The sequence below is a fragment of the Macaca mulatta genome, chromosome 14, assembly GCF_049350105.2.
Source record: "Macaca mulatta isolate MMU2019108-1 chromosome 14, T2T-MMU8v2.0, whole genome shotgun sequence".
Taxonomy (NCBI): domain Eukaryota; kingdom Metazoa; phylum Chordata; class Mammalia; order Primates; family Cercopithecidae; genus Macaca; species Macaca mulatta.
The window spans coordinates 79764696-79786028 of NC_133419.1; the positions used below are offsets into that span (position 1 = coordinate 79764696).

A 21333-nucleotide genomic window follows, 5' to 3' on the forward strand; every position below is an offset into this window, starting at 1 on the left:
ACCTCAGTCCCTGTGTCTCTGGCTCCCACAACACATGCCACATGGAATTACCACTGTCAGTGTGTCTGCCACTCCCAAAGCCCTGAGGCAGGGTCCTGCCTTAGCCAGTTCAGTCTACCCAGGACCCAGCTCAGACCCTGGCACAAAGGAGGTGCTCTAGAAACAGATGCCAAATGAAACGGAGGCCAAATAAAATAGAGAACAATGCCTGATGTCAGTTCCCTCTCTCAGTGGCATAAGGAGGTTGCAAGTAAAGACTGCCATGGAATAGCTCACCAGATACCATCTTGATATAAAGTTAACATGCCAGATGGTCCCAAGTCTAAGATTATAAGACTTTGGCCCATTATATCAAAGTCCAGCGAAAACTCTGATAAGGATGATATCTATCTTGTGAATAAAAGAGAGCGGCAAAATAAGTTGTTTTGGGGGTCCAATAGGTGCCAGCCTCTAGCCTGAATACGCACTTATATGGCCTCCCTGAATTCCCTAGCTTCTGAAGAAGATATGATATGTCTATTTTACAGGTGCCTGAATAACACCCATGGCCAGAAGGACAGAAGAGAAGGCAGGACTGAATCTAAGCCACACAACTCCAATGTTCTTTCCATTCAATCAAAGTTGCCCCTGTAGTTAACAATGGGCAGCTTTCATCCTGTTCTAGACCATGGCTTGTCTCAGGCATGGAGTGGCTGAGGCAGGGGAGCTTTGAATAAATTATTTCCCCATCCCCCTCACTCCAAGTCCTGTTTTTCCAGCCCTGCCATTTACACAGGTCGGGGGCTTGGGAAGAGGAGATGATTATGGTGGCTGTCTGCTGCTTTCTAGGAAAATAAACAAAAGCAAAAACAGAAGCCTGAAGCCCCCACAGCCACTGATTGGGTAGGAGAGGGTTCTGTTCAGCCATTTAAAAAAAATAAATTATTGGCCGGGCGCCGTGGCTCAAGCCTGTAATCCCAGCACTTTGGGAGGCCGAGACGGGCAGATCACGAGGTCAGGAGATCGAGACCATCCTGGCTAACACGGTGAAACCCCGTCTCTACTAAAAAATACAAAAAACTAGCTGGGCGTGGTGGCGGGCGCCTGTAGTCCCAGCTACTCGGGAGGCTGAGGCAGGAGAATGGCGGGAACCCGGGAGGCGGAGCTTGCAGTGAGCTGAGATCCGGTCACTGTACTCCAGCCTGGGCGACAGAGCGAGACTCCGTCTCAAAAAATAAATAAATAAATAAATAATTATTATTTAAACATTATTTACATTTCTGTGCTATCCCTAGAAAACTTTGGTTTAGAGAGTGCCTCCTTGGAGATGGAAGTCTTCAGGTTAATTCATTCCTTCATCAGCCTAATACTAATGATTCAAATAGCAGTAAGACGGGACAAGATGGGGTTTGTGAATGTCATGGCTAACACAATGGAAATCATTCTGATTGCTCAGAGTGTACATAGGGCATTTCTAGCTTCCTTTTTTTTTTTTTTTTTTTTGAGACAAAGTCTGGCTCTGTCGCCCAGGCTGGAGTGCAGTGGCGCGATCTCGGCTCACTGCAACCTCCGCCTCCCAGGTTCACACCATTCTCCTGCCTCAGCCTCCCGAGTAGCTGGGACTACAGGCCGCCATCACGCCAGGCTAACTTTTTTGCGTTTTTAGTAGAGACGGGGTTTCACCGTGTTCGCCAGGATGGTCTCGATCTCCTGACCCTGTGATCCGCCCGCCTCGGCCTCCCAAAGTGCTGGGATTATAGGCGTGAGCCACCGCACCCAGCCTTCTAGCTTCTGACTGGACAAAATCCTGCATCCAACAATGATTAGTACGCTGAATTGCCTTGTATCCTCAATGGATGAGGCAGAGGCTTGGAGTCAGAGAGAATGAAGTCTCCAACCCACCTAACCTCTCTGACCCTTGGTTTCTGTGCCTATGCCTCCCAAGGTTTCTGCGATGACAGTGATGCAGGTCAGGTAGCCAGCACAGAGTCTGCCCATTAAATGCTGGTCTCCCTGGTTCCTTGTGGCTGTCACCTCAGAGCCATTGGAGACTGAGTGCTGGGGGCAGCTGGGGCACAGAGGGGAACAGATGTGCTATTTGTTTCCTCAGGCTTTGCCTCCATCGTACTTTGTGAATCCTACTTTGCAGATTGGGCTGATGTTTTACAAGCCCACAATATACAGTTTTTTATGAGCCCATAAAAATCTTCAAAGTGAAATCAAATTTATATGCTTCTTTCTGGCTTACGGACTAAAAGCCCAGCCCTTGAGCTTAACCTTCGTGACTCCTGCGAACCTCCTTCCTAGTGTGTACATGGTGGCCTCCATGCACATCTGCTCATCCTTCTCTAGACAGGTTCTGCCCATCCCTGCCTCTGCACCTTTGCTCATGCTGTTCTTCTTTTGTAGCAATCCAAACCCTTCCAGGTTCTACCCCCACCCACCTGTGTGAAGCGCTGCCCTGCAACTTAAGCTCTTACAGCCTCTCCCTTCTTGGAATTCCATAATGTTCAGATAAGTGGCCATCATTTTTATTTTCTTTTTCCCTGGGATGGTTTTATTTGCTGCAGGGTCCTGAACAAGTCTCTGAACCATTCAAGGCCTACACACACTCACAAGAAGAAGAGCCTCCAAGCAGGGCTGGTGCAGACCCTCACCCTGCTATCTTCTTGTGAGGAATTCCTCCCAGCCTTCAAAACCCACAGGAAGTGCTCCCTCCTCCAGGAGGCTTCCCTATTAAGCTGTCCTTGTTCTCTCCCATCTACAGCTCCCCACAGGCTCCATCTGAATCATTCTCAGAGGACATATCACTTCCTGCCACTTAGAGTAGTCATTTATGTGGCTTACCCCTCAACACTGTGAGCCCAGGAGAGAACAGACCATGTCTACTCACTGCCATGGCCCTGGCATCCAGCAAAGGGCTTGACATAAGTGGGATTTCAGTAAATAATTGCCCAATTCATAAAAATAATTGCAGAAGAAAGCAGGTATATAATCCTTACTATGTACCAGGCATTATTGCAAATGCTTTGCATGCATTGGCTTACTTAATACCTTAAATATATTAGCATATTTAAGGTGCACAGCCTCCCTATGAAAGTATGTCCTGTAATGATTTCCATTTTTCAGATGAAGAAACCAAGTCACAGAGAGGTCAGATGACACACTCAAGGTTGAGCAAGTGACAGAGCTTCTGCTTGAATCCAGACCATGTTGTTCTAGCAACTGTGTTCTTAACCACTGAGCAATAAATACCACCTCTGAATTCATTCACCTTTATCGCCTCAGTGCCTAGCAAAGAACCAGGCAGCTAGCAAGCACTCAATTAGCATGTGTTCCCAACACTTCTTGGTTGGAAAGCTGCCACCAGTCGTGGTGAGATGCAAGATGGGATGGGCACCTGCAGAGTGGATCCAACCCCTGCCAAGCCTACCACTAGCATATTCTGAAGTGGGCTGTTCCTTTCTCTTAATGAGATGCACAACTCCACTCCACAGAGCCTTCCCTGCCAGGGCAAGCTACTCACTCCATTCTTAGTAGTAAGCTGACATGGGAAGGCTGTGTGCTTTGTTTCCATCAGGACTGGCTGCCCACCTAATTCTACATTCATTAAGGCTTCCAGGAAACCCCATTCCTAGTCACTGTCAGAAATAATCAGCTTGTGTGTCTGGTGATGCTCCCTGACCCAAATACAGAAGGCAAGGAAGTAGATCTTGCATCATACTTATCTGACTTCAGTTGTTTTTATTACTCTAAGACCCATTTTCATGCATGCAATATTCACTTTTCCTCAGATTACAAAATGGAAGGGGGTTTCTAGTGTTTGAGAATGCTATTCCAAAGCCAAGTGAAATTAATCCTTTTGCTTATTTATTCCCAGACCTTGTGCAAAGGGAGCAGGGCTGCAGAAAAGGACAACTCCAGCAAGTGAGGGTTCTGAAGATTCTGATCCAAGTCTCCCCAACAAAACATGCCAAAATACATGCACCAGACTCTCCTTTCCTGCCAAAATACACCCCAGGTCATGCTCTCCGAAAGGATAATCCTTTGCTAAATCCTACACAATCATTTCCAATGTTTGCTGGTAATGGACACCAGAAAGCTAGTGAACTTTCCTTAGCTCTAAACACGCTTGCTAATAACTCTTTCATGAAAGAGCCCCATTCCTGCTGATTTCAAGGCTCTGGAAATCAGATTCCTAACAAATTTCCTTTGACTTTGTTTCACATAATCCTGCTTCTGTCTGCTTTATACTTTTCTCCAAGTGTGTTGGGTCCCAGCGGGCCATTGTCCTCCATGAATGATGGCTTCAGGCTCAACAAATGGCCTCCATCTATCATCACCGAGCTCCAGCGGCGACAACAGAGGCTCTTCTGTTTCCCTCCGCAAGCAGGCAGAGTAATGGCCCTGCCTCGGACTCATCTCCCCACTGTCTTGGGAGAGATACCAAGATTGCTGGAGTTCTGGGGAGGGGAGTAAAGGCAGGGCCATTTCCAGTTTCGATGTGAAACCCTTCTGGTCTGTGGAGACTCCATTTATGTTCTCTTCTCCCCGGTGGCCAATCCTTTCTCCCATCCATCCTCTGCTCTGCAGTCCAAGCCTTTTTTCTAAACCCATCATCCATCTCCCTATTGAGCTCTGAGAATCTAATGAGATAATCATGTTTGCAAGTACAGAATGTGCAGAGCTGTTAAGAAGGACTGCATTTGCAGTCAGGAAGGCCTGGGTTCAAATCCAGCTCAGCCACTTTCAGAATGTGTGACCTTGCAAGAGCTACTTAGCCTCTCTAAGTCTCAATTTTCTCATCTGAAAAGTAGGAATGATAATGCCTGCCTCGTGATGTCACCATGAAACTCAAGTGAATAATAAAGGCAATGGATACTGATCACTAAGCATAGTGCCTTGCAAATAGAAGGCACTTAACTGGGGCTGCTGTATGTATGCTATAACAATATTAATAAGAATTTTATGTCTTCCCTGCAACTCTAGAAAAATGGATGGTGGAGATAAATGAATTGAGTTTACCTGTGGTGTTGAGTGTCGCTGACCAGAAGTTGGGGTGAGGAAGCCTGGTGGTGCCAGTTCCAACCAGTTCCAGCATAACCCAGGATCTAGTGCAGACCCCAACAGGGAAAAATAAGATCTACCTCACAGTTCTGTTGTGAGTACTCATGTGGTTATGCAGATAAATGTCAGTCTTTAGTTGCTGGCATACAAGAGGTGCTACAGAAAGTTTGGCTAGTTACTTATTATTAGTTACTTATTTGTTAGATGCTTTGTGGGAGTCTAGGACATTTTGCAAGGTGCTAGTCAACTTCTGGAGGAGGAAGAGGGGTAGAAAAGGGGAATAACACATAATCCATCTACTCATGGAGCTCACAGAGTAATGCAGCGATTCTCAGCCTTGGCTACACATCACAGTCACTTAGAAAACTTTAAAAAATACTGGTGCCCTGGCTCCATACCCAGACACTCTGATTTAATTGGTCTGTGATGAGGCCTGGGTTTCAGTATTTTGCAGAAGCTTCTCAGGTGATTCTAATGTGGCCAGGGCCAAGAACAGTTGGCCTATTTTTGGGAAGACATAAACATAGATGTTTTTAATAATATATGCTTAGGGTTCTAACAGAGTTATGTACAGAGGGTGGTAGGAACACAGATGAAGGCACAGATAATGCCTTGTTGTTTAAGCTGAGTAATAGCGTGGGAGTAGGAGTTTACTAGAAAAAAGGATCTGCGAGAAGGGCAGTCTGAGTCTTTACTGCAAGGCCTCAAATAAAGGCACAGCTGCAGTGAGTCACCAGGCAGGAACTGGAGCAAACCAGGACACTCGAGAGGGAAATTAGAAGAGCTGGACTGATTCTCACGAGTAGAGCTCCCTGGAGATCCTGTACCTGTCCCCTACTCCTCAGCCGGGGCCCTGCTCCCAGAGGTTCACCACTCAAGACCAGAAGGCCACCTCTGTGTAGAAAAGAGAAAAAGGGCATTCTGCAACATCACATGGCCTCTGGAAAGTTCCTTTGCTTCCTCATCAACTGTTGCCATATGTCTTGCAGAGAGGTCAAACACAGGGTGAGGCATAGGTTTGTTGGTTGGCTGGCAATAGGGGACCAGGCACAGGTTTGCCTCCTGTCCATGGTGCTGAACAATCCCTGTGCTGGAGAACCAGGGTGCTCAAAGTGTGGTCTGTAGACACACAGCATCAGGATCCCATGGGAGCTTGTTAGAAATGCAGAATTGTGGGCCCCACCCAGGACCTACAGAATCTGAATCTGCCACTTATCAGCGTCCCCAGGTAATCTGTGTGCACACATTAAAGTCCAAGATGCACTGCTCAAAGCCAGTGTTTTGAAACTGTTTAAGTTGCATCCCCTTCATGAGCTGTGAAATTAATTTAGAACATCCAAAACAGAATTTTGAAAGAAAATAATGAAATTAAATGAAATATAACAGAAAAAAATAACAAATGTCAGAGTTCATCACACTTATTAGGTTGGTGCAAAAGTAATTGCACTTCTGCTATTACATTTAATGCATTACTTTTCCTGCCATTACTTTTAATGGCAGAAACTGCAATTACTTTTGCACCAACCTAATAGTAAGAGCAAGTATTGTTACTATATATATGAGTGTTCTAAGCAGAACCTAAAACGTATTCATTATTAGGAACTGCATTTTCAACAATGTTTGAAAGGCACTGCTTGTGTTTTCCTAATTCTGGGACACTGGTGATTTTTATCCAATATCTCTCAGGATTCTGAGACAGCAGAGGAAGCAGATAGTGGGAGAAATGAGGGTTATAGGTTGATATAAAAAGAGAATGAAAGATATAAAAAGAGATTGAGAGTTGATACAGAAAAAGAAGGAGAGAGTGGGACTGAGTCTCCAAGAGAGGTATTCACTGAGAGAACACTGGGGAAGGAAAAAAATAAACAAGGATGATTTTGACGCCATTTACCAGTTACTACAAAAGAAACAACAGCCAACCATAGCTCAACGATTGAATGAATATCAAATGATGGAAGGAATATGGGTTCAGCTTGGCGAATGTAGGTATGGACAAGTGAGTCTGTGTGGGCTAACAAGCATACCCAGTTGCACAGAGAAGATTGGATTGAGTATTAGTGTCTGCAGAGTCACTTTAAAGTGCTCTTGACTTTCTTTTTTATTTCAATGAAATTTTGTAACAATTTACACCACCCTTAGAACAAGTGTTGCAGTGAGTTTATATGTTTTGACGTGTGTTGCCCATTTCATATACTGAGAACTCCGTAGTATTTCTGATGGTTTGCTCCCCCAGCCCCAGGAGCAGTGGTAGAAGTGAAGGCAGGCAGGCAAGAGTGCCTGTGGGTTATAGGCAATAGCCCTGGTGTTTTGCTCCTCACCTCAGGCAGATTTCTTAGGTTTCTCACTGCTCACCACCAACCAAAAAGTTCAGAGGCAAAACTCTAGAGAACTTTGGAAAGAAATAAGCAGAGGTCTCTTAAAAATGCACAAAGATGCTTTGTTCGCTTCAAGGGGTGACAGAACAAAATGTCAAGAGTAGAAGTGACTCTGTGATTTTTCTTCCTTTCAGAACCGGGCAATGGGAGTTATTAACCTCTTGCCACAAGTCTGTTATTTCATTTATACAACAGTGTCCTACATTTGATTCTGCCTAGGAAATTGGTGTCTAATGGAAGATGACAAAAAAAAAATGACTTTTAAAATAATTTTCTTCCAGGCTAGTAGTTTATAAAATACTGAGCTCAATATTCCCACGTTGGGAAATTCTGCATAGAGGGAGTGTTATGGGACAAAAAGTTTGTTAACACTCACACAGGGTTTCAGCTTCAAGTAAGACACAACTCCATGTATCCAAACGTGTGTTTGTTCTACAAAATGGCAGAATCAAGACCAGTCTATCCATAATGAGCCATGAAGTCAACTTGGACACTTCAACTTTAATTTTAATAAAAAATGACCAAGTATATCTGTAATCTATAATTTTTTTTGTGAGGGGGGGTGCAGAGAGGCTATCTAATTTTTATGGCCCTATTAAGTCCCTCAAAACTCTAAGTTAGTTGTCATGATGTTTGATACAATGAGCCCAGTGGCTAACTCTTACTGGTAGTTATTATGTTCCTGGACTTTTATATCTTTATTAAATTCATTTGACAAACAATGGGGTGAGTATTACAATCCTTATTTTCAGAGATTATAAAATGAAAGGTCAGAGAGGTTTTGCGACCTGCTCAAGGTCATATGGCTTATCAGAATGCCACAAACAGAATCTGAACTGCAGCATGTCTGACCTCAAAACTCCAACCAAGTTGACCAAGAGTCAACTCATTCAACTGCCTTTCTGCCTTAGTTTCAAAAGCCCCAATGTCCCCAAATAACCTCTTTCCTATGGGCTTCTGGCTGTTTTCCCAACTTGGCTCTTTCATCTCTCCGGGTCTTGCATCTGAGTAGGCTGACATTTCCCACTGCTTTTGTCTGTCACTGAGGAATTGTCCTGTGTGGGTGGACGGTCACTCACAGAGAGGGGTCTTCTGGAAGCCAACTAGCTTTCCATGGTGGCCCAAAATGACATATGCTTCTCTATTCAGCCAATGATTGCAAGAAACAGCCTCGAAGAGGGAGAATTTCAGTAAAATTCAACTTTGAAGCTGGATTTCTTTAATATCACAATTTAAGCATTTCTGACACTGGTTGATGCTTAGAGGGAAATAGTACCCTCTGAGAAATGATGTTTTAAAAATCTTGATCTGAATACAAAGACAGTCAATTTAACACAGCAACACTTTCTCCAGGGCCTGCCGTGTTCCCCACACTGTGAACAGGGGGGATAAAAAAGGCACCAAGGCACTATCCTAAACCATGGCGTTTATTTACCAGTGAGAAAACAAACTCACTGAAAATTCTAACTAGAATTCAAGCTAGGAAGAGACACATTTCCACTCAATATAATGAAGGATTTTCTTCCCATCAACATTTGTCCAAAAATGAAACAGCCAACCTTATTAATGAATTTTACCCAAAGATATGCTGGTAAATATTTGACAATCGGCTTTCCAGAGGGGGAAAAAAAGGCTTGATTTGTAGTGTTTGCTGATTTCTATGGTGTAAATCCTCCTACCATGGCTGGTTTCAAGCTACCAAAGTGACATCATTGAAGGTGGAGTTGGGAAGAGATGAATGACAACAGCCATCATATAGCATTTCCACCATTTACCTATTCTACACAGGTAAAATAGACATCAGTAACCTCTGGAGTAGAGTTTAATGTAGTAAAATAACCAGAAACTGGTGAGTGTCAAGTACTTAGTCCCTTTGTTTTTAACATAAGTGTGAATTTATGCAACTTAATTTTTAATAATGGCTGTTTAATAACTAGCTCACAAAATTCCTGAAAAATTAACACTTGGTTCTTGTGAGCCAGTGTGAAGGTCTCCAAAACTCCATAGAAGAAAACTCATGTTTGGGAGAGGAAGTGGGTGATCTGAATGGATGGCTGTCATGGATGTGATTCCTTGTCTTTAAGCTGGTCTAATCCAGCCATCAGCCACAGCCATAGTTGCATTATCACTGCTGGTGGCACTTCAGGGCCAACCATGTGCCAGTGAGAGTGCTGAAAGCTTTGCCTGCATTATCTTATTTATCTTGACGAAAGCCCCATGAGGTAGATTGAGACTAACAGCAACCCCATTTTACAGATGAGGAAACGGAGGTTTAAATTAAGTAGCTAGCCGAGAGTCATAGAACAGTAAGTGGTGGTGTTGAAATGTTTGACTCCAAATCCCTTTTCTTTAAATCAGGACATTACACTGATATAATAAGAAATGCAGTATAGCTACTGATTCATGTACCTCCATTATCCTTCAGTCAAACTCATTTGTAAAATATAAAAAAAAAGAAGATGGTCTCTTCCCAGTTACAAGTTTCAGAAAGGGAAATCTGCTCCCCCTTCTGAATCCAAAAACTTAAATTGAACTCAGAGCACATAAGGGAAGTGTTTAAATGAACAGCATGCTCCTTTTTTTGTTTAATAATGAACAACAAAAAAACAACAACTAAAATCTTAAGTAGATTCATATAAAATCACCATCTTTGTAAGAAAAAATATAAAGTGAAGTATGTGCAACTTAATGTTGTTCCACCAAATGGATGATCCTGGGCATGCTGGAAGGACTGCCAGCAACATGCAGCCTGACCTGAAGTCTTCAGTATTGATGCTAACAGATAACAAACACTTTCCTTTATCCAGAGGATAGCAAAGGGATGAGCAATATGAGCAAGCTAGATACCTAACGTGAGCAGGACAACATTATCTCTGTGATGAAAGATGCAAGTGGGTACAGAAGTCTTGTCCCAGTATCTGCCACCACCTTCTCTACTGTGCAGCGAAGAGGAAGATCTCATGCTAAGTCAGTAGCCCTCCAACCTGTCCGGTCCTGAAGCTCCATCCCTTGTTCCCTAGTCCACACTAGGTGACCACCCCAACTGGGCTTGTAGTTGGTTGACAAGATGTTCTTATTAGGTAGAGGCTCTGCCAGTGATTAATTTGGCTGCAGTTTACCTCCCTCCCTCCATGTGTTTCTTACCTACCTTCTACTGCAGTGGAGGTTCCTGGCAGGGCAGGAGAACATAGCCCATGGTAGAGCATGGAGGGCCCAGAACCCATATGCAGGGCACAGCTCATGGGCTTCCCTTCCTCTTCCCTTCTGCACCCTCTGACTCCTGAAAACATCCCCAGGAGTGAAACTGGATGCAAGCGTTTGCACTCAGTGTTTACCTGTGGAAGTTTCAGTCACCCACTTAACCAAGATCCCTGAGCTGTGCATGTTAGTTGCTTTTTCATCATGTCTCCATAGCATGGAATTACTGAGGTACAGCTGCATGATGCAAACTATCTAAATTGTGGGCAATGGCTCCTGTTGTGACAAACACAGGGTGTGAGGAGGGCTGCCCAGTTTTCGTTGGAGGAATCTTACTTTAAAATCAATCAAAAGAGCAGTTGAGAAAGAAATAATGACTATTGTAAATTTTTTACATAAATGATGTGACAGGTGAGTTATTTCTAGTCCTCACAAGCAGCTCCTCAGGGTAACTATTGCTATCCCACTTCTTAGATGTGGTAAACTAAGACTCAGGAAAGTTGAGAAGCTTGTCCAACGTTACACTGCCAATAAATGGCAGAGCCAGGTTTTAAATTCATGTTTGTTTATATCCAGAACACGCATTTTAGCCACATTGCGACTCTGTCTGCATAAAAGGGGGAAAAATAATTACTAAGGGCTTATTCTGTGCCGATAATGATAAGAATGAAGATAATGATAATGATAATAATGAAAATAGCTAACTCTTACATAGTGATTACAGTGCTCCAGGCACTGCTGAAATTCTGGTTTTCAAATTCTCCCTATAGCTTTCATTTTAGGGATGAGGAAATTGAGGCTCAGAGAGGCTATACAACCTGCCAAGGCCACAAGGCTAAGAACTGAGCTAGGTGTCTCTGCATAAATGCTTCTCTTAGCATCCTCATCTCAATCTTGACAAAAAGGTGGAAGCATCCCTGATTCACAGCAGAGGACACCGAGGTTTGGAGAAGGTAAGAGATGTGCATTTATCCTAGCAATTATGCTATCTCAGAGGTAGAAGGAGGCCTAGCTTCAGGGTTAGTGTACCACTTGCTGGCTGTACAACCTTAGACAAGTTCCTTGACCTCTCTGTGCCTCTGTTTACTCACGAGGATAGTGAGGGACTTTAATCAGAACATCCTTCTCATCTCATCCAGCCTGGACACACCAAGACCCCTGGATACCAAAACAACTCATGTGAGATGTTGCCTGCACTAAGAGGAGGAGAAAAGTGCTGCCTTCAGACTCAACACATGCATCCTCCACCACCCCGACTGCTACACTTTCAGGCAAATAAACAGCCTCAAACGCCCCCCAAATTGCTGCTTAATGCTTCTCCTCAGAGCATGATCTCATTTATGAATCTGCAGAAAGGGTTTACAGCAACGCTGTTGATGGTTCAACATCCCAAGTGATTCATCTGAAAAGGTGATGTAAAAGAGCAGCAAGAAATCACAGGAACAGGGGAGGGGGCTAACTACCCAATTCTTTCTGGGAAAGAAAGAGGCAGACATGGCCAGAGGAAGCAGGCGATCTCAGTTCAAACAACTTGTCACTGGACAGAATTTCACGGAGCTTGCTGACATCTCAAAGCATAACAAAAACAGAAATGCTGAGAGCAAAACATATCTCAGAGCCATCCCTATCTTAGCTAGTTTGGGTCACAGAAAAGCTTGAGGTATCAGGAGGTCTACGTATAGATTTCACATTATCAGTGACTGTTTGGCCTGTCCCTGTGCATTGTGGGAAAATCAAGCTACTTGGAAGAGAAGGCAGAGATCAGATGCAACAGGGCAGATGAGGATGTACCATGTCTGGGCCAAAATGGGATTATATAGGGCCTGGAAATCAATGTGAGATCAGTTTCATGTGGACCTTCTGGGACTGGAATTGATGTAAATGACAGGAAACAGGCAGGGCTCACCTTGCCTTAACTTCCCTGCACCACCTCCTGCTACATCCCCTCTTGTGACTTATTCCATATCCCTATGTCTTAGTACTAGTGGTTCCCTCTGTCCAGATGGCCCCCCTGCTGGGCTCCACTGGCAAAGTCTTACTCTTCCCTTCAGCTTTTTCAAGTGACACCTGACTCAGAAAGCCTCTTTCCCTGTGAGGAATGGATTCAGGGCCATGCAATCCACACAGCTGCACAAGGCTAGAGGCTTAAAACAGCCCTATGCCTGGATTAATGTTCTACTGTTGCTGTCATTAAATTCTTAATTTTTGAAAATGATACTCTGCATTTTCACTTTGCAGTAAGTCCTGCAAATTATGTGGCAGGCGCTGCTCCTACCCATTGAGGCTGTGGTCTCGCAGCACCTTGTACACTCCTTTAGTGTAGGATGTGTCACTGTTCTTAGTTGTTTGTATCTTTCCACCCTGCTCTATTGCCAAGAAAAGAGAGAGCTTAAACAGTTACAACGGACTCTACACTCTCCCCAAAACACAACACAACAAAAAGCAATTTGGCGTAAACTGGTAGTAGATGAGAAAGGGGGAAAAGAAAAGACAAGCAGGTAATCAAAATTGAGCTTTAAATTAGTTTAATTCTTTTAACATGTAGACCTTGGTTTCTACCCTATATTCCCTAGAAGTCTACAGGGACAGTGAAATGTTATTGTTCACACAATTCCATGTTTACCACATAAAAACAAATCAGCTTCTCTGGAGAGGCATATTTATTCTTAACATTGAGAAGAGATAAAATTTATCCTGAGAATCCTCATAAAAAGGAACTTGTGAACCAGAGGGTTTTAACTCAGTAGCTTCACCTCCTGAAATAGTCTACAACATTCAGTGTCTCCTGGGGTGAACACAGTTCTGGAGAAAGCCCCATGGCTGGTACTGGACTCTCAAATGGGCCTAAGACTCATAAAGAATTAAGATTCACTGTGCTGTAATGATGGACACTCACAGTAGACACTTTCTCATAATGACCCTTAATCCAGGTTAACATTTCCACAAAGCACAGTTCCATACAACAAGCCTTATTGATTTGGACTGGAAATTTGCTATAATGGAATTATTTGTGAATGGGCCCCTCTTAAGACAGAGACCTTTATCTTCTCACTCCTGATCCCAGAAGGCCTAACCCAACACTCAACATATAATCAGCATATAGTAAAATTGGCTAGGCAGCTGGATGAAAGGACAGGTGAATAAGTGAACCAAACTTCTAACAATCTACCTGCTCTTCTTTCTACTCCAGCATGCTGAGGACTGAACACTTGCTTAGAAACATTGACCCACTCTCTAGCTACATATCTGGTGATAATTCCCTGGGTTGGGGGACTCAGCAGCAAACTGGGCCTCTCCCAGACCCTTGAGCATTCTAAAAGGTGATGCACCCTCTAGGGCAAGACTTCTCAAAGACTGTGGTGGTTAATTTTGTGAGTCAACTTGATTAAACTATGGTACCCAATTGCTTGGTCAAACACTAGTCTAGATGTTGCTATGAAGGTATTTGTGGATGTGATTAACATTCACAATCACCTGACTTTAAGTAAAGCAGATTATCTTCCATAATATGGGTAGATTTCATCCAATTAGGACTTAAAAGACAGAGATTTCCCAAGGAAGATGCAATTCAGCCTCAAACTTCAACTTAGAAATCCTTCCTGGGTTTCCAGCTTGCTTGTCCTGCACAGCAGATTTTGGACTTGCCATTTCCTACAATTGTGTGGGTCAATTACATAAAATCAATCAGTCTCTCTTTCTCCATCCCTATATACACACACACACACATACATACACACATACATACATATAGCTACACATGCACAGCCATTGTCCTTCAGTGTCCTTGGGGACTGGTTGCAGGAACACTTCACAGATACCAAAATATGTGCTTGCTCAAGTTCCTTATATAAAATGGCATGGTTTTTGCATATAACCTACACACATCTTCCTATATATTTCAAATCACCTATAGATTATTTATAATACCTAATGTAATATAAATACTATGCAGTTTTTATACCGTATTTTTTACTCATATTATTTTTATTGTTGTGTTATTTCTTATTCCTTTTCTTTTCTTTAAAATTTATTATTATTATTATTGTTTTTAGAGACAGGGTCTCACTCTGTCACCCAGGCTGGAGTGCAGTGGTGAGATCACAGCTCAGTGCAGCCTCAAACTCCTACCCTCAAGTAATCCTCCTGCCTTAGTATTCCAAGTAGCCAGGACTGTAAGTATACACCATTATGCCCAGGTAATTAAAAAAAAAAATTTTAGAGATCAGGTCTCGCTATGTTGACTAGGCTGGTTGGTCTCAAATTCCTTGCCTCAAGTGATCCTCCTGCCTCGGCCTCACAAAATGCTAAGATTACAAGCATGAGCCACTGTGCCTGGCTTGTTTCTTTTTTCAAATATTTTTTGATCCACAGTTGGTTGAGGAACCCATGGATGCACAGAACGCATGGACACAGAGGGCCAACTGTATGGATATAGATAATCACAAATACACATATATATGTGTGTATATATATGTAGATGTATATATAGATATATATAGAGAGAGACAGATTCTATTGGTTCTGTTTCCCCGGAGAACCCTCTACAGGGGCTAAGGACTCTTGATTATTCTGGGTAGATGACACTGCTACTGTCCTCCAGAGGCCATCTCCATCAGAGGTTCATAGCAGAGGACACAGAGAATATGTAAAAGGGAGTTTCCAGAACCAAAATGAGTATGATAAATCAGCTGCTCTGCCTTAGGAGTCAGGTGAAATGGAAGTCAGAAGGGACCACTCCCAGGAGGCAGGCCCCATCTCTCTGTGCCTTCAGTCCCTATCAGGAAAATGCCAATGGCCACTCAGTCAGGGACAGGCTTTTCTGAGAAGGATGACACTGAAAGGCTCTAGTGCTCCTCCCCCATCTAACAGTATTCAAATAAATTGTTGGAATATTCCATCGTTGGCACGTGGAAGAGAGAGAGGAAGGATGTTTTAGGGAAAGGCTGGCAATGGCATCTTTTAGCTGGCTCTGTTCATTCCTGAGAATTGAGTTCTACCCTGGGCTGGAGGTGTGGTGTTCCCAACCTCCACAGCTGCTTCAAGAGCAGCTGACATCCAGAGGCCTAACCTGGGCCATACATAGGTTACCTTCATCCTGTCAAGTGCACTATAAAGGAGGAATGACCACATCCACTTTGAGGGAACTTACAGAAGTGAAGTGGCCAATATGGAATTAGAACTCACAGCTGTTTGAATGAAAAGACCCCAAAATTTCCCCTCTGCCTCGTCTGTTGTTTGTGTTGTGCTCTGAAAGGAATGCCTCACTGGTATAATTTTGGCTTCACCAGTTACCAGCTGTATGAGCATGTGAGCATGGGCAGGTAACACAATGTCTCCCAATAGCTGCATCCTCCTCTGTCAAATGCCTGCCTTTCGAGATTAAGTGTTAATTGAGATGAGGCTACCCAGTACTCGCTCAGGAAGGCTCAATGTAGGAAAATACCCAGTACCTAGTACTCTACCCAGGTGCTCAGTGAACAGAGGTTATTGTGATTGTTTTATAATTCACAGGGTCAAAGAGTACAGATGATTCACCAGATCTCTATCATGTCTCCACGAGAACATACCCAAATGGCTCCTTAACCCCAGCAGTAGAAGTTACACCACCACACTGTGCTGCTCCTACCGTCCTTAAGAGAGCATGAAACACCAGCTCCATCAGGAAATTTCGCACCAGGGTGGAAGAGTGGGGAAATGTGAAAATTAGGAACCAAAATCACTTTGTGAACTCATTAAACATGAGCCTGCTCGCATCTCTCCGTGTGTCTCCTGTTCCCGCTTTGGGTTGCGTGCCTATTATTAACCACCACCCCCAGACAGCAAACGTGCGCCTTATCCCAGGAACATATTGTGAGGAAAGAGATTTCCTAATATAGTGTAATCAACAAGTTTTTTAAAAAGTCCCACCTCTCTGAAGTAGAACCTGACTCAAAAACCATCCTGGGCTCCCTGCAGCCTGCAGAATGAAGTACAAGCTTCTAGATGGTCATGGAAGGCCTTTATCATGAGTCCCTAACCCCTTTTCCCCTTGGATTCCACTTCTCCTATACACATCAACCCAGCTCTGTCAGGCCACCCAAGGTCAACTCAATGACCTTTCCTACATTGAGCCTTTGCTCATAGTTAACACTGCCTAAATGCCTTCCTTGTCCGTATCTTTGCTCCTCAAGTGCTCAAGACACTTCTCAAAGGCTTCCTTTTCTGCAAATCAAGCATGGACTCCCCATTCCAAACTAACCTCCCTGTCACCTAAAGTCCCACAGCTCCTCACTCATTTGTCTCTCACAACACCTGTTGTATTGCATGGCAAACTGTCTCTTTCTTGTATTTTTCCAGTATCTTCTTCCTGTCCTGCTCACCGCCAGATTCAGGTTGGATTCTCCAATAGCAACCAGGAACTAGGTTGGGATTTATAAGCAACCTCCCTCCCCTGAGAATCACATATTCTGACGCAGAACCGTGAAGCCTGGTGTTCCACACTCAGTTCCCATTTAACTGAGTCTCTTTGTCCCATTCCCTAGAGCTTTTTCATGTTCATGGCTGTCTCCCAAGTTAGGCAGACACCTTCTTTTGGGAAGGAGCCAGGTCTATTTATCTCTGTCCCCAAACTCCAGTGCCAGGCGTATGGTGGGTTTTGGTAAATATCTATTCACCATTACACAGTTTGGAAACAAACTAATAAATCAGTAAAAAATAAAGAAAAAACTTGGTAATAAGCTTCTTAAGGGCAGGGCCTCATCTCACTTATTTTTCTCTCTCCCTTTAATGCTCTGGCTGCAGAAAAAGCCCACTTAAATATATGGTTTGCCCTGAACTGAGTGATACTCAGGACTTGATTCTTAAAACAGAACATTAATCTTCACAAATGCTCAGACATTTTCCCCCCATCCTTAGTAAAGTGAGGTTATATAAGTCAGCCAGAAGGTGAAGCAAAAAGACTGTGTTGACAATTTTAAGTGCCACAGAAATGGATAATTTTAATGGATATAGTATTTCTACAAAAATAAAGCACTATAATTGAGACAGTGGCCCCAGGTTTCATCGCTAGATGATAGTGAATTTTAAATTTGAATCCATGAGGAAGGTCTACAAGTCAATTACCTTTCATTTCACTCCTTTGCAATAAATGAAAATTTAGGGCCAACAGCAAAAGTACATGAGAAAGGACCCTTTTACAGTTTCTCAATTCATACATCACTACCACAACTGATGTTCTCTCTAAAAGACATCCATATTTATTAGCTCACTGAATTTAAGTCAGTCTTAATTTAAAGTTCATAGTGGGTTATGCAACACAGTGATTTCAGTTTCATTAACATTCCCATTTTACTGATAAGAAAACTGAGTCTTAGTGACTTGTGCATGTTGCCCCAAATCACTTATATCTAGATAAAGTAGAGTCAGAATTGGAAAGAGTTTTTTTGTTTGTTTGTTTGTTTTAAACTTCCAAGTCCTGTACCCTTTGCCCCAAACCAGACCTACTAAGGAAACCAATGGAAAAAGGTAGCGGCAAAAAGAAATCTAAGTCCAGTGATCTGAATCCTGGTACCTCAGAGGCCTGTGTGTGTGTGTGTGTCTTGAAAGAGGCAACTCCATCATTGCCTTTTAAATGCCAGTAAAATGAGACAGTGCCTGAGAACTAAAGATTTTCAGGCCCTGAGCATGAACTATGAAGAGAAATGTTTCCAGGGCACAATTTAGGGAATAGATGCATCAGTGCACTTAACGACAGTCCCACAACCTGATCAAGTCCCTTCTGCCACCCCAGGGGACCCAAGGGTACATAAGCATGGGGACATTATTTGAAAAGTTTCCTTCCAAAGGCATCTCTTTCTTTTGTTTTCTGGAAGTCAAAACATTTCTCTTTCAGACCCATCCTAACATTTAGCCAGCAGCTCTACTGAAGTTAAGAAAATGGGGAAGGAAGAGAATGAACATTTAGGCTCGGTATTTTGCATACACAATCACCTTCTCTTTCCATGGTCCTATGTGGATGTGATGGTTCTCATTCAACTAATGAGGATGCTATGGCTCAGAAAGATCAAGTGACTTTCCCAGGAACCAAGAAGAAAGTGGCAGGTCCTGAACTCCAACCCATGTTTCTGAGTCTCTAACATTGTTGTTCTTCCTTCCCCAGGCTGGGAAGAGAGTGTTTTGTCTTTGTAACCCACAGAAGCCTCGGAAAATCACAGCAGATGGAAAGACAGAGTCTGTATCTCAGGAGACTGCCTAGCTGACTCCAAGAAAGCCCCTCTATCCTCATGCTAAGTAGCTTCTTGTTCCTGTGACAGCAAACCCCACAACTGTGACCCTGCAGCTGCCACAGGGTCCAGTTTTCTGTATGCCTGGTCAGAGGTGGCGGTAGTGGTGGTGGTGTGGGGACCGGGGGAGGCAGGGACACAGAGAGAGTGTGAGAAGGAGCCTGTGAACAATGATGTGGTAGATGAGGGGATCATCTTCTACAACATGCCCGCTTCTGTGCTGGACTACAGTTGGAGAACTGAGGGAGAAATATAACATTCACTGAACACCTACTAGGTACCATGCCTAATGTTAAGCATGCATATATATATGCATACACAGGTAGGCAACGTAGCCCCTTCTTCTGTGAAGAAGAAACTGAGGTTCCTAGGGGCTCAGGGACTTACCCAATATTCCAGAGCTGATGTAGCCCAAGGCTGGGCTGACTCCAGAGATTCTTTGTGAATAACATAAAAGTTTCCCATAGGAAAAGCTACTGTCTCTACAAAACTGTCCTTCCAGCTGGCAGAGAACCATCCCAACTGACCTGGCCCAGCGAACCACGTGACTAGGCACCGACCTCTAGACACCATTCAGAAGCAGCTAAGCTGTTCAAAAGCCATGGAGAATTCTGGGCAAGTGGCAGCCTTCACTAGATGAGCATTTTTGTTTTCTCCTCAATATATTTTTCCTTTTCCCTCATGGCATGGAGATTTCTGTTCCATCATCTCCAAATCTGGTGCTACCTCCACTGTTGGCACAAGGGTAGGAATAGAAGTTCTTCAGAGCAGAGCTGGGTTCTTTAACGATTCAAAGAGACTGAGGCTCAGCAGTGATGGGAGAGGCCTTCGCTGGGAACATCTTTTCTTGGAGAAAGACTTTCATTCATTCATCAAATATTTGCTAAGCACCTCCAACATCCCAACCTCAGTTAATGGCAATATGGAGCTTTTGTTTTGGTGGAGAGATGGTAAATGAAGCAGCAAACACAAAAGACATGAGGAGCTATGATAGAAAGTGGCTTTGAGCAGGAGCAGAGGTAAGTAGACAGGAGGACTTGTCTATGCTGGGGGTGGTAGTCAAGGAAGAATTCTCTGAGAAAGTGATACTTGGTCGAGGACCGAGATAACTAGAAGAAGCTAGCCATGCAAAGACCTGCAGCAGAGCAGTCCCAGCAGGAGAAGTGCAAAGCCCTGAGGCAGGAAGGTGTCAGCTTTTTCCAGGAATACCAAGAAGGCCAGTGAGTCAGAGGCTGGGTTAGCAGGGAAGGGAAGATGAGATCAGAAGTTGGCAGGGCAGGTAGAGTAGGCTGTGCAGGCCTCAGCAAGGAGTTTGGTTTTTATTCTGAGTGTTCTGGGAAGCCACGGGAAGGTTTTAAAGAAGGGAATGACAGCAGCTGATTTACATTTGTAAAAGATCTCTCCAGCTGCCTGGTAGGGAATGGATCACAGAAGGGCTAGCAGGGAGGCTGAGCAGAACCTGCTGAGTAAGAGGGGAAAGTGGCGTGGACTAAAATGCTAGAAGTGGAAATAAAGGGCAGTGGAGACAGATCCAGGCAATGGGGTGTTGGTAAATGCTTAATGACTGGCTCTCTAGCGGAAAAGCCCTGTTTGCCTATTTCTATGGTATAAACATTCTTACTGTGGCATACTTTAAGCTAGCAATGTGGCATCATTGAAAGCAGAACTGGGAAGAATGGTGTACAAGCAACTCTTGAAGCTGGTGTGAGCTGCCAATTCCAGTACACAACCAGGTTCAGGGATAGACTTGATGAGGCTTGCTAATGGACTGGCTATGGGAGTGAAGAAAACGGGGGAATTGACGGGGACTCCTAGGACTGGGACTTGAGTATTGTGAAGCACAGAGAAGCCACTTCCTGAATCGCTGGCCTCTGCTCATTCCCTGGCTTCTGGACTCCTGAAAGGCAGTGGGCTATGGGGAAAAAGCACACCCACCAGGTCCTGGGCTCCCTCAGAGCTGATCACAGGCCTTAGTCCTCCCTGTTTCTCACCCAGCACTCAGCCTGGTGCACACACAGAATTTAATAAAGGGCAAATGCAAGAACAAATGAGTAACCTCAGTTTCCTCACCTGCAAAACGGAATGTCAACATTAACACCCTCCAAGGGTAACTGTGAGAATCAAATGGGAAATAACATAACAGCCAGCAGAGTTGAGAGCTACGTGGTCCACAGGCATAACATCAGGATCCTCAAATTAACCCTGTGAAGTTTTACTATCCCTCCTGGCAGATGAGGAAAGGAGGTTCGAAGCCATTAAGCTATGTGTCCAAACCTGTGCAGCAGAGCTGGGATTCAGACAGCCCTAAGTGTCAGATGACATTCTCCACACCCGGGGCCACCCCAGACAAGGCCAAGGGCTGGCCAGTTTCTGCTTTCTTATGAGGAGCAACAGAGCCACATGAGGTCATGAGGATATGTCGGCCATCCCTGCCTTGCCAAGATTTGCAGGTG

The 21333-nt window shown here is 43.9% G+C and overlaps 1 protein-coding gene across 2 annotated transcripts in view; it reads right to left on the reverse strand.

The window, feature by feature from the left end:
• The window catches only part of TENM4 (teneurin transmembrane protein 4), a 792376-nt gene that overhangs the window by 663867 nt on the left and 107176 nt on the right, over positions 1–21333 (reverse strand). The window lies entirely within an intron of this gene.